Genomic DNA, 15,000 nt, shown 5'->3' with positions numbered 1-15,000 from the left:
AAACCCCGTGCCAACCAGACCTCCAGGAAGGGGGCTGGCGGCTAACCATGCCCAGCAGGGTGCACCCTGGTCGGACACTTTGGGAGGGTCGAGAGCCTGGAAGTGCCACCCGGGGGAGTAATTCTGATTTCCGTTTTAATGCACTCAGGGACAGCCCGAGGACCTCTGTAGTGCACCTGAGGCGGACTGAGCCGTCGGGTCCAGGGGTCTGGAGTTCGGAACCTCCAGGGTTCACCTGGCTGTTCTCTTAGCCCGGCAGGGTGCACCCTGGTCGGACACTTTGGGAGGGTCGAGAGCCTGGATGTGCCACCCCGACGAGTAATGAGTTTTCCCTTCGTATCTCTTCCGGACCAGGTCCGATTCGCACGAAACTCGCTGGGCATGGCCAGGAGCGCCCCCTGCTGCCCACGCCACCGTCCCCGCGCTTCTACTCCCGAGGGCCGAGGAGACAGCGAAGCGTGGGTCGGGTCGCCTGCTTCCAGGGTCTCCCTGGTACTCTCCAGTCTCCCGAGTCCATCGGGTCCGACCTCGTATTTTTAGCCCAGACGGGGAATGAGAAAGGGGCCCCCGACCGCCCGAGGGCGGGCGCTCGCTTCTCAGCCTAGGAACGTCCGATTCCCACGAAACTTTTACGCCAGACGTTCCTGGCAGCGAGCGCGTTCAAAGGTGACCCGCGCTGCTTCTCTCCTCCCAAGGGCCGAAGAGATATTCGTCTTCAAACCCGACCGGCCCTGTGTTTGCCGCCCCGGCGGTTTTAAAAAATCATAGCGTAAAAACGGTGGGTGCGCTTCGCCTGCCGCTTGGACAGCGTTAAACGGCAGCCCCGGCTCTTTCCAAAGGGCCCTCAACCGACTTTCTGCTCCCAAGGAGCCCAGAGATATGAAACCGAAAAATCAAAACCCCGTGCCAACCAGACCTCCAGGAAGGGGGCTGGCGGCTAACCATGCCCGGCAGGGTGCACCCTGGTCGGACGCTTTGGGAGGGTCGAGAGCCTGGATGTGCCACCCCGACGAGTAATGAGTTTTCCCTTCGTATCTCTTCCGGACCAGGTCCGATTCGCACGAAACTCGCTGGGCATGGCCAGGAGCGCCCCCTGCTGCCCACGCCACCGTCCCCGCGCTTCTACTCCCGAGGGCCGAGGAGACAGCGAAGCGTGGGTCGGGTCGCCTGCTTCCAGGGTCTCCCTGGTACTCTCCAGTCTCCCGAGTCCATCGGGTCCGACCTCGTATTTTTAGCCCAGACGGGGAATGAGAAAGGGGCCCCCGACCGCCCGAGGGCGGGCGCTCGCTTCTCAGCCTAGGAACGTCCGATTCCCACGAAACTTTTACGCCAGACGTTCCTGGCAGCGAGCGCGTTCAAAGGTGACCCGCGCTGCTTCTCTCCTCCCAAGGGCCGAAGAGATATTCGTCTTCAAACCCGACCGGCCCTGTGTTTGCCGCCCCGGCGGTTTTAAAAAATCATAGCGTAAAAACGGTGGGTGCGCTTCGCCTGCCGCTTGGACAGCGTTAAACGGCAGCCCCGGCTCTTTCCAAAGGGCCCTCAACCGACTTTCTGCTCCCAAGGAGCCCAGAGATATGAAACCGAAAAATCAAAACCCCGTGCCAACCAGACCTCCAGGAAGGGGGCTGGCGGCTAACCATGCCCGGCAGGGTGCACCCTGGTCGGACGCTTTGGGAGGGTCGAGAGCCTGGATGTGCCACCCCGACGAGTAATGAGTTTTCCCTTCGTATCTCTTCCGGACCAGGTCCGATTCGCACGAAACTCGCTGGGCATGGCCAGGAGCGCCCCCTGCTGCCCACGCCACCGTCCCCGCGCTTCTACTCCCGAGGGCCGAGGAGACAGCGAAGCGTGGGTCGGGTCGCCTGCTTCCAGGGTCTCCCTGGTACTCTCCAGTCTCCCGAGTCCATCGGGTCCGACCTCGTATTTTTAGCCCAGACGGGGAATGAGAAAGGGGCCCCGACCGCCCGAGGGCGGGCGCTCGCTTCTCAGCCTAGGAACGTCCGATTCCCACGAAACTTTTACGCCAGACGTTCCTGGCAGCGAGCGCGTTCAAAGGTGACCCGCGCTGCTTCTCTCCTCCCAAGGGCCGAAGAGATATTCGTCTTCAAACCCGACCGGCCCTGTGTTTGCCGCCCCGGCGGTTTTAAAAAATCATAGCGTAAAAACGGTGGGTGCGCTTCGCCTGCCGCTTGGACAGCGTTAAACGGCAGCCCCGGCTCTTTCCAAAGGGCCCTCAACCGACTTTCTGCTCCAAGGAGCCCAGAGATATGAAACCGATAAATCAAAACCCCGTGCCAACCAGACCTCCAGGAAGGGGGCTGGCGGCTAACCATGCCCGGCAGGGTGCACCCTGGTCGGACGCTTTGGGAGGGTCGAGAGCCTGGATGTGCCACCCCGACGAGTAATGAGTTTTCCCTTCGTATCTCTTCCGGACCAGGTCCGATTCGCACGAAACTCGCTGGGCATGGCCAGGAGCGCCCCCTGCTGCCCAGGCCTGGCTCTGGGCCTGGGCACACTTCATTCACTTTGTACCTTTAAATCATACTACTACTACTACTACTACCACCAGAATTCCAGGGCCAAGAGGTCACACAGTCATACACAGCAAAGTAGCTCTGGGCCTGGGCACACTTCAAGAAGTTTGTCCCTTTATATAAGCCTAGAAATAGACTTCCAGGCCCAAGAGTTCAAACACATTCATGCCCAGCAAAGTAGCTCTGGGCCTGGGCACACTTCAATCACTTTGTGCCTTTAAATCATACTACTACTACCAGACTTCCAGGCCCAAGAGGTCAAACACAGTCATGCCCAGCAAAGTAGCTCTGGGCCTGGGCACACTTCATTCACTTTGTGCCTTTAAATCATACTACTACTACCACCAGAATTCCAGGGCCAAGAGGTCACACAGTCATACACAGCAAAGTAGCTCTGGGCCTGGGCACACTTCAAGAAGTTTGACCCTTTATATAAGCCTAGAAATAGACTTCCAGAGCCAAGAGGTCAAACACAGTCATGCACAGCAAAGTAGCTCTGGGCCTGGGCACACTTCAAGCACTTTGTGCCTTTAAATCATACTACTACTACTACTACTACTACTACTACTACTACTACCAGACTTCCAGGCCCAAGAGTTCAAACACATTCATGCCCAGCAAAGTAGCTCTGGGCCTGGGCACACTTCATTCACTTTGTGCCTTTAAATCATACTACTACTACCACCAGACTTCCAGGGCCAAGAGGTCAACCACAGTCATGCACAGCAAAGTAGCTCTGGGCCTGGGCACACTTCAAGATGTTTGACCCTTTATATAAGCCTAGAAATAGACTTCCAGGCCCAAGAGTTCAAACACATTCATGCCCAGCAAAGTAGCTCTGGGCCTGGGCACACTTCAATCACTTTGTGCCTTTAAATCATACTACTACTACCACCAGACTTCCAGGCCCAAGAGGTCAAACACAGTCATGCCCAGCAAAGTAGCTCTGGGCCTGGGCACACTTCAATCACTTTGTGCCTTTAAATCATACTACTACTACCACCAGACTTCCAGGCCCTGGAGGTCACACCTTCATGCCTAGCAAGGTTGCTTTACACCTGCGCACACTTCAGACCGTTTCACTCTTTTAATCCTTCAAAGTACCACATTTCCAGACCCAAGAGGTCACAGAATCATGCCCAGCAAAGTAGCTCTGGGCCTGGGCACACTTCAATCACTTTGTGCCTTTAAATCATACTACTACTACCAGACTTCCAGGCCCCAGAGGTCAAACACAGTCATGCCCAGCAAAGTAGCTCTGGGCCTGGGCACACTTCAAGAAGTTTGACTCTTTATATAAGCCTAGAAATAGACTTCCAGAGCCAAGAGGTCAAACACAGTCATGCACAGCAAAGTAGCTCTGGGCCTGGGCACACTTCATTCACTTTGTGCCTTTAAATCATACTACTACTACCAGACTTCCAGGCCCAAGAGTTCAAACACATTCATGCCCAGCAAAGTAGCTCTGGGCCTGGGCACACTTCAATCACTTTGTGCCTTTAAATCATACTACTACTACCAGACTTCCAGGCCCCAGAGGTCAAACACAGTCATGCCCAGCAAAGTAGCTCTGGGCCTGGGCACACTTCAAGAAGTTTGACCCTTTATATAAGCCTAGAAATAGACTTCCAGAGCCAAGAGGTCAAACACAGTCATGCCCAGCAAAGTAGCTCTGGGCCTGGGCACACTTCATTCACTTTGTACCTTTAAATCATACTACTACTACCAGACTTCCAGGCCCAAGACGTCAAACACAGTCATGCCCAGCAAAGTAGCTCTGGGCCTGGGCACACTTCATTCACTTTGTACCTTTAAATCATACTACTACTACTACTACTACTACTACTACTACTACTACTACTACCAGACTTCCAGGCCCAAGAGTTCAAACACATTCATGCCCAGCAAAGTAGCTCTGGGCCTGGGCACACTTCAATCACTTTGTGCCTTTAAATCATACTACTACTACCACCAGACTTCCAGGCCCAAGAGGTCAAACACAGTCATGCCCAGCAAAGTAGCTCTGGGCCTGGGCACACTTCAATCACTTTGTGCCTTTAAATCATACTACTACTACCAGACTTCCAGGCCCAAGAGTTCAAACACATTCATGCCCAGCAAAGTAGCTCTGGGCCTGGGCACACTTCAATCACTTTGTGCCTTTAAATCATACTACTACTACCACCAGACTTCCAGGCCCAAGAGGTCAAACACAGTCATGCCCAGCAAAGTAGCTCTGGGCCTGGGCACACTTCAATCACTTTGTGCCTTTAAATCATACTACTACTACCAGACTTCCAGGCCCAAGAGTTCAAACACATTCATGCCCAGCAAAGTAGCTCTGGGCCTGGGCACACTTCAAGATGTTTGACCCTTTATATAAGCCTAGAAATAGACTTCCAGGCCCAAGAGGTCAAACACAGTCATGCCCAGCAAAGTAGCTCTGGGCCTGGGCACACTTCATTCACTTTGTACCTTTAAATCATACTACTACTACTACTACTACTACTACTACTACTACTACTACCAGACTTCCAGGCCCAAGAGGTCAAACACAGTCATGCCCAGCAAAGTAGCTCTGGGCCTGGGCACACTTCATTCACTTTGTGCCTTTAAATCATACTACTACTACCACCAGAATTCCAGGGCCAAGAGGTCACACAGTCATACACAGCAAAGTAGCTCTGGGCCTGGGCACACTTCAAGAAGTTTGACCCTTTATATAAGCCTAGAAATAGACTTCCAGGCCCAAGAGGTCAAACACAGTCATGCCCAGCAAAGTAGCTCTGGGCCTGGGCACACTTCATTCACTTTGTACCTTTAAATCATACTACTACTACTACTACTACTACTACTACTACTACCAGACTTCCAGGCCCAAGAGGTCAAACACAGTCATGCCCAGCAAAGTAGATCTGGGCCTGGGCACACTTCAAGAAGTTTGACCCTTTATATAAGCCTAGAAATAGACTTTCAGGCCCAAGAGGTCAAACACAGTCATGCCCAGCAAAGTAGCTGTGGGCCTGGGCACACTTCATTCACTTTGTACCTTTAAATCATACTACTACTACTACTACTACTACTACTACTACTACTACTACTACTACCAGACTTCCAGGCCCAAGAGGTCAAACACAGTCATGCCCAGCAAAGTAGCTCTGGGCCTGGGCACACTTCAAGAAGTTTGACCCTTTATATAAGCCTAGAAATAGACTTCCAGGCCCAAGAGTTCAAACACATTCATGCCCAGCAAAGTAGCTCTGGGCCTGGGCACACTTCAATCACTTTGTGCCTTTAAATCATACTACTACTACCACCAGACTTCCAGGCCCAAGAGGTCAAACACAGTCATGCCCAGCAAAGTAGCTCTGGGCCTGGGCACACTTCAATCACTTTGTGCCTTTAAATCATACTACTACTACCAGACTTCCAGGCCCAAGAGTTCAAACACATTCATGCCCAGCAAAGTAGCTCTGGGCCTGGGCACACTTCATTCACTTTGTGCCTTTAAATCATACTACTACTACCACCAGACTTCCAGGGCCAAGAGGTCAACCACAGTCATGCACAGCAAAGTAGCTCTGGGCCTGGGCACACTTCAAGATGTTTGACCCTTTATATAAGCCTAGAAATAGACTTCCAGGCCCAAGAGTTCAAACACATTCATGCCCAGCAAAGTAGCTCTGGGCCTGGGCACACTTCAATCACTTTGTGCCTTTAAATCATACTACTACTACCACCAGACTTCCAGGCCCAAGAGGTCAAACACAGTCATGCCCAGCAAAGTAGCTCTGGGCCTGGGCACACTTCAATCACTTTGTGCCTTTAAATCATACTACTACTACCAGACTTCCAGGCCCAAGAGTTCAAACACATTCATGCCCAGCAAAGTAGCTCTGGGCCTGGGCACACTTCAAGATGTTTGACCCTTTATATAAGCCTAGAAATAGACTTCCAGAGCCAAGAGGTCAAACACAGTCATGCCCAGCAAAGTAGCTCTGGGCCTGGGCACACTTCAATCACTTTGTGCCTTTAAATCATACTACTACTACCAGACTTCCAGGCCCAAGAGTTCAAACACATTCATGCCCAGCAAAGTAGCTCTGGGCCTGGGCACACTTCAAGATGTTTGACCCTGTATATAAGCCTAGAAATAGACTTCCAGAGCCAAGAGGTCAAACACAGTCATGCCCAGCAAAGTAGCTCTGGGCCTGGGCACACTTCATTCACTTTGTGCCTTTAAATCATACTACTACTACCAGACTTCCAGGCCCAAGAGTTCAAACACATTCATGCCCAGCAAAGTAGCTCTGGGCCTGGGCACACTTCAATCACTTTGTGCCTTTAAATCATACTACTACTACCAGACTTCCAGGCCCCAGAGGTCAAACACAGTCATGCCCAGCAAAGTAGCTCTGGGCCTGGGCACACTTCAAGAAGTTTGACCCTTTATATAAGCCTAGAAATAGACTTCCAGAGCCAAGAGGTCAAACACAGTCATGCACAGCAAAGTAGCTCTGGGCCTGGGCACACTTCATTCACTTTGTGCCTTTAAATCATACTACTACTACCACCAGACTTCCAGGCCCAAGAGGTCAAACACATTCATGCCCAGCAAAGTAGCTCTGGGCCTGGGCACACTTCAATCACTTTGTGCCTTTAAATCATACTACTACTACCAGACTTCCAGGCCCAAGAGGTCAAACACAGTCATGCCCAGCAAAGTAGCTCTGGGCCTGGGCACACTTCAATCACTTTGTGCCTTTAAATCATACTACTACTACCAGACTTCCAGGCCCAAGAGTTCAAACACATTCATGCCCAGCAAAGTAGCTCTGGGCCTGGGCACACTTCAAGATGTTTGACCCTGTATATAAGCCTAGAAATAGACTTCCAGAGCCAAGAGGTCAAACACAGTCATGCCCAGCAAAGTAGCTCTGGGCCTGGGCACACTTCATTCACTTTGTGCCTTTAAATCATACTACTACTACCAGACTTCCAGGCCCAAGAGTTCAAACACATTCATGCCCAGCAAAGTAGCTCTGGGCCTGGGCACACTTCAATCACTTTGTGCCTTTAAATCATACTACTACTACCAGACTTCCAGGCCCCAGAGGTCAAACACAGTCATGCCCAGCAAAGTAGCTCTGGGCCTGGGCACACTTCAAGAAGTTTGACCCTTTATATAAGCCTAGAAATAGACTTCCAGAGCCAAGAGGTCAAACACAGTCATGCCCAGCAAAGTAGCTCTGGGCCTGGGCACACTTCATTCACTTTGTACCTTTAAATCATACTACTACTACCAGACTTCCAGGCCCAAGACGTCAAACACAGTCATGCCCAGCAAAGTAGCTCTGGGCCTGGGCACACTTCATTCACTTTGTACCTTTAAATCATACTACTACTACTACTACTACTACTACTACTACTACTACTACTACCAGACTTCCAGGCCCAAGAGTTCAAACACATTCATGCCCAGCAAAGTAGCTCTGGGCCTGGGCACACTTCAATCACTTTGTGCCTTTAAATCATACTACTACTACCACCAGACTTCCAGGCCCAAGAGGTCAAACACAGTCATGCCCAGCAAAGTAGCTCTGGGCCTGGGCACACTTCAATCACTTTGTGCCTTTAAATCATACTACTACTACCAGACTTCCAGGCCCAAGAGTTCAAACACATTCATGCCCAGCAAAGTAGCTCTGGGCCTGGGCACACTTCAATCACTTTGTGCCTTTAAATCATACTACTACTACCACCAGACTTCCAGGCCCAAGAGGTCAAACACAGTCATGCCCAGCAAAGTAGCTCTGGGCCTGGGCACACTTCAATCACTTTGTGCCTTTAAATCATACTACTACTACCAGACTTCCAGGCCCAAGAGTTCAAACACATTCATGCCCAGCAAAGTAGCTCTGGGCCTGGGCACACTTCAAGATGTTTGACCCTTTATATAAGCCTAGAAATAGACTTCCAGGCCCAAGAGGTCAAACACAGTCATGCCCAGCAAAGTAGCTCTGGGCCTGGGCACACTTCATTCACTTTGTACCTTTAAATCATACTACTACTACTACTACTACTACTACTACTACTACTACTACCAGACTTCCAGGCCCAAGAGGTCAAACACAGTCATGCCCAGCAAAGTAGCTCTGGGCCTGGGCACACTTCATTCACTTTGTGCCTTTAAATCATACTACTACTACCACCAGAATTCCAGGGCCAAGAGGTCACACAGTCATACACAGCAAAGTAGCTCTGGGCCTGGGCACACTTCAAGAAGTTTGACCCTTTATATAAGCCTAGAAATAGACTTCCAGGCCCAAGAGGTCAAACACAGTCATGCCCAGCAAAGTAGCTCTGGGCCTGGGCACACTTCATTCACTTTGTACCTTTAAATCATACTACTACTACTACTACTACTACTACTACTACTACCAGACTTCCAGGCCCAAGAGGTCAAACACAGTCATGCCCAGCAAAGTAGATCTGGGCCTGGGCACACTTCAAGAAGTTTGACCCTTTATATAAGCCTAGAAATAGACTTTCAGGCCCAAGAGGTCAAACACAGTCATGCCCAGCAAAGTAGCTGTGGGCCTGGGCACACTTCATTCACTTTGTACCTTTAAATCATACTACTACTACTACTACTACTACTACTACTACTACTACTACTACTACCAGACTTCCAGGCCCAAGAGGTCAAACACAGTCATGCCCAGCAAAGTAGCTCTGGGCCTGGGCACACTTCAAGAAGTTTGACCCTTTATATAAGCCTAGAAATAGACTTCCAGGCCCAAGAGTTCAAACACATTCATGCCCAGCAAAGTAGCTCTGGGCCTGGGCACACTTCAATCACTTTGTGCCTTTAAATCATACTACTACTACCACCAGACTTCCAGGCCCAAGAGGTCAAACACAGTCATGCCCAGCAAAGTAGCTCTGGGCCTGGGCACACTTCAATCACTTTGTGCCTTTAAATCATACTACTACTACCAGACTTCCAGGCCCAAGAGTTCAAACACATTCATGCCCAGCAAAGTAGCTCTGGGCCTGGGCACACTTCATTCACTTTGTGCCTTTAAATCATACTACTACTACCACCAGACTTCCAGGGCCAAGAGGTCAACCACAGTCATGCACAGCAAAGTAGCTCTGGGCCTGGGCACACTTCAAGATGTTTGACCCTTTATATAAGCCTAGAAATAGACTTCCAGGCCCAAGAGTTCAAACACATTCATGCCCAGCAAAGTAGCTCTGGGCCTGGGCACACTTCAATCACTTTGTGCCTTTAAATCATACTACTACTACCACCAGACTTCCAGGCCCAAGAGGTCAAACACAGTCATGCCCAGCAAAGTAGCTCTGGGCCTGGGCACACTTCAATCACTTTGTGCCTTTAAATCATACTACTACTACCAGACTTCCAGGCCCAAGAGTTCAAACACATTCATGCCCAGCAAAGTAGCTCTGGGCCTGGGCACACTTCAAGATGTTTGACCCTTTATATAAGCCTAGAAATAGACTTCCAGAGCCAAGAGGTCAAACACAGTCATGCCCAGCAAAGTAGCTCTGGGCCTGGGCACACTTCAATCACTTTGTGCCTTTAAATCATACTACTACTACCAGACTTCCAGGCCCAAGAGTTCAAACACATTCATGCCCAGCAAAGTAGCTCTGGGCCTGGGCACACTTCAAGATGTTTGACCCTGTATATAAGCCTAGAAATAGACTTCCAGAGCCAAGAGGTCAAACACAGTCATGCCCAGCAAAGTAGCTCTGGGCCTGGGCACACTTCATTCACTTTGTGCCTTTAAATCATACTACTACTACCAGACTTCCAGGCCCAAGAGTTCAAACACATTCATGCCCAGCAAAGTAGCTCTGGGCCTGGGCACACTTCAATCACTTTGTGCCTTTAAATCATACTACTACTACCAGACTTCCAGGCCCCAGAGGTCAAACACAGTCATGCCCAGCAAAGTAGCTCTGGGCCTGGGCACACTTCAAGAAGTTTGACCCTTTATATAAGCCTAGAAATAGACTTCCAGAGCCAAGAGGTCAAACACAGTCATGCACAGCAAAGTAGCTCTGGGCCTGGGCACACTTCATTCACTTTGTGCCTTTAAATCATACTACTACTACCACCAGACTTCCAGGCCCAAGAGGTCAAACACATTCATGCCCAGCAAAGTAGCTCTGGGCCTGGGCACACTTCAATCACTTTGTGCCTTTAAATCATACTACTACTACCAGACTTCCAGGCCCAAGAGGTCAAACACAGTCATGCCCAGCAAAGTAGCTCTGGGCCTGGGCACACTTCAATCACTTTGTGCCTTTAAATCATACTACTACTACCAGACTTCCAGGCCCAAGAGTTCAAACACATTCATGCCCAGCAAAGTAGCTCTGGGCCTGGGCACACTTCAAGATGTTTGACCCTGTATATAAGCCTAGAAATAGACTTCCAGAGCCAAGAGGTCAAACACAGTCATGCCCAGCAAAGTAGCTCTGGGCCTGGGCACACTTCATTCACTTTGTGCCTTTAAATCATACTACTACTACCAGACTTCCAGGCCCAAGAGTTCAAACACATTCATGCCCAGCAAAGTAGCTCTGGGCCTGGGCACACTTCAATCACTTTGTGCCTTTAAATCATACTACTACTACCAGACTTCCAGGCCCCAGAGGTCAAACACAGTCATGCCCAGCAAAGTAGCTCTGGGCCTGGGCACACTTCAAGAAGTTTGACCCTTTATATAAGCCTAGAAATAGACTTCCAGAGCCAAGAGGTCAAACACAGTCATGCCCAGCAAAGTAGCTCTGGGCCTGGGCACACTTCATTCACTTTGTACCTTTAAATCATACTACTACTACCAGACTTCCAGGCCCAAGACGTCAAACACAGTCATGCCCAGCAAAGTAGCTCTGGGCCTGGGCACACTTCATTCACTTTGTACCTTTAAATCATACTACTACTACTACTACTACTACTACTACTACTACTACTACTACCAGACTTCCAGGCCCAAGAGTTCAAACACATTCATGCCCAGCAAAGTAGCTCTGGGCCTGGGCACACTTCAATCACTTTGTGCCTTTAAATCATACTACTACTACCACCAGACTTCCAGGCCCAAGAGGTCAAACACAGTCATGCCCAGCAAAGTAGCTCTGGGCCTGGGCACACTTCAATCACTTTGTGCCTTTAAATCATACTACTACTACCAGACTTCCAGGCCCAAGAGTTCAAACACATTCATGCCCAGCAAAGTAGCTCTGGGCCTGGGCACACTTCAATCACTTTGTGCCTTTAAATCATACTACTACTACCACCAGACTTCCAGGCCCAAGAGGTCAAACACAGTCATGCCCAGCAAAGTAGCTCTGGGCCTGGGCACACTTCAATCACTTTGTGCCTTTAAATCATACTACTACTACCAGACTTCCAGGCCCAAGAGTTCAAACACATTCATGCCCAGCAAAGTAGCTCTGGGCCTGGGCACACTTCAAGATGTTTGACCCTTTATATAAGCCTAGAAATAGACTTCCAGGCCCAAGAGGTCAAACACAGTCATGCCCAGCAAAGTAGCTCTGGGCCTGGGCACACTTCATTCACTTTGTACCTTTAAATCATACTACTACTACTACTACTACTACTACTACTACTACTACTACCAGACTTCCAGGCCCAAGAGGTCAAACACAGTCATGCCCAGCAAAGTAGCTCTGGGCCTGGGCACACTTCATTCACTTTGTGCCTTTAAATCATACTACTACTACCACCAGAATTCCAGGGCCAAGAGGTCACACAGTCATACACAGCAAAGTAGCTCTGGGCCTGGGCACACTTCAAGAAGTTTGACCCTTTATATAAGCCTAGAAATAGACTTCCAGGCCCAAGAGGTCAAACACAGTCATGCCCAGCAAAGTAGCTCTGGGCCTGGGCACACTTCATTCACTTTGTACCTTTAAATCATACTACTACTACTACTACTACTACTACTACTACTACCAGACTTCCAGGCCCAAGAGGTCAAACACAGTCATGCCCAGCAAAGTAGATCTGGGCCTGGGCACACTTCAAGAAGTTTGACCCTTTATATAAGCCTAGAAATAGACTTTCAGGCCCAAGAGGTCAAACACAGTCATGCCCAGCAAAGTAGCTGTGGGCCTGGGCACACTTCATTCACTTTGTACCTTTAAATCATACTACTACTACTACTACTACTACTACTACTACTACTACTACTACTACTACCAGACTTCCAGGCCCAAGAGGTCAAACACAGTCATGCCCAGCAAAGTAGCTCTGGGCCTGGGCACACTTCAAGAAGTTTGACCCTTTATATAAGCCTAGAAATAGACTTCCAGGCCCAAGAGTTCAAACACATTCATGCCCAGCAAAGTAGCTCTGGGCCTGGGCACACTTCAATCACTTTGTGCCTTTAAATCATACTACTACTACCACCAGACTTCCAGGCCCAAGAGGTCAAACACAGTCATGCCCAGCAAAGTAGCTCTGGGCCTGGGCACACTTCAATCACTTTGTGCCTTTAAATCATACTACTACTACCAGACTTCCAGGCCCAAGAGTTCAAACACATTCATGCCCAGCAAAGTAGCTCTGGGCCTGGGCACACTTCATTCACTTTGTGCCTTTAAATCATACTACTACTACCACCAGACTTCCAGGGCCAAGAGGTCAACCACAGTCATGCACAGCAAAGTAGCTCTGGGCCTGGGCACACTTCAAGATGTTTGACCCTTTATATAAGCCTAGAAATAGACTTCCAGGCCCAAGAGTTCAAACACATTCATGCCCAGCAAAGTAGCTCTGGGCCTGGGCACACTTCAATCACTTTGTGCCTTTAAATCATACTACTACTACCACCAGACTTCCAGGCCCAAGAGGTCAAACACAGTCATGCCCAGCAAAGTAGCTCTGGGCCTGGGCACACTTCAATCACTTTGTGCCTTTAAATCATACTACTACTACCAGACTTCCAGGCCCAAGAGTTCAAACACATTCATGCCCAGCAAAGTAGCTCTGGGCCTGGGCACACTTCAAGATGTTTGACCCTTTATATAAGCCTAGAAATAGACTTCCAGAGCCAAGAGGTCAAACACAGTCATGCCCAGCAAAGTAGCTCTGGGCCTGGGCACACTTCAATCACTTTGTGCCTTTAAATCATACTACTACTACCAGACTTCCAGGCCCAAGAGTTCAAACACATTCATGCCCAGCAAAGTAGCTCTGGGCCTGGGCACACTTCAAGATGTTTGACCCTGTATATAAGCCTAGAAATAGACTTCCAGAGCCAAGAGGTCAAACACAGTCATGCCCAGCAAAGTAGCTCTGGGCCTGGGCACACTTCATTCACTTTGTGCCTTTAAATCATACTACTACTACCAGACTTCCAGGCCCAAGAGTTCAAACACATTCATGCCCAGCAAAGTAGCTCTGGGCCTGGGCACACTTCAATCACTTTGTGCCTTTAAATCATACTACTACTACCAGACTTCCAGGCCCCAGAGGTCAAACACAGTCATGCCCAGCAAAGTAGCTCTGGGCCTGGGCACACTTCAAGAAGTTTGACCCTTTATATAAGCCTAGAAATAGACTTCCAGAGCCAAGAGGTCAAACACAGTCATGCACAGCAAAGTAGCTCTGGGCCTGGGCACACTTCATTCACTTTGTGCCTTTAAATCATACTACTACTACCACCAGACTTCCAGGCCCAAGAGGTCAAACACATTCATGCCCAGCAAAGTAGCTCTGGGCCTGGGCACACTTCAATCACTTTGTGCCTTTAAATCATACTACTACTACCAGACTTCCAGGCCCAAGAGGTCAAACACAGTCATGCCCAGCAAAGTAGCTCTGGGCCTGGGCACACTTCAATCACTTTGTGCCTTTAAATCATACTACTACTACCAGACTTCCAGGCCCAAGAGTTCAAACACATTCATGCCCAGCAAAGTAGCTCTGGGCCTGGGCACACTTCAAGATGTTTGACCCTGTATATAAGCCTAGAAATAGACTTCCAGAGCCAAGAGGTCAAACACAGTCATGCCCAGCAAAGTAGCTCTGGGCCTGGGCACACTTCATTCACTTTGTGCCTTTAAATCATACTACTACTACCAGACTTCCAGGCCCAAGAGTTCAAACACATTCATGCCCAGCAAAGTAGCTCTGGGCCTGGGCACACTTCAATCACTTTGTGCCTTTAAATCATACTACTACTACCAGACTTCCAGGCCCCAGAGGTCAAACACAGTCATGCCCAGCAAAGTAGCTCTGGGCCTGGGCACACTTCAAGAAGTTTGACCCTTTATATAAGCCTAGAAATAGACTTCCAGAGCCAAGAGGTCAAACACAGTCATGCCCAGCAAAGTAGCTCTGGGCCTGGGCACACTTCATTCACTTTGTACCTTTAAATCATACTACTACTACCAGACT

The sequence above is a fragment of the Electrophorus electricus genome, unplaced genomic scaffold, assembly GCF_041902795.1.
Source record: "Electrophorus electricus isolate QZ-2024a unplaced genomic scaffold, ASM4190279v1 Scaffold121, whole genome shotgun sequence".
Lineage (NCBI taxonomy): Eukaryota > Metazoa > Chordata > Actinopteri > Gymnotiformes > Gymnotidae > Electrophorus > Electrophorus electricus.
The sequence above is the reverse complement of the archived record's forward strand: the minus strand, read 5'-3'. Positions refer to the sequence as shown.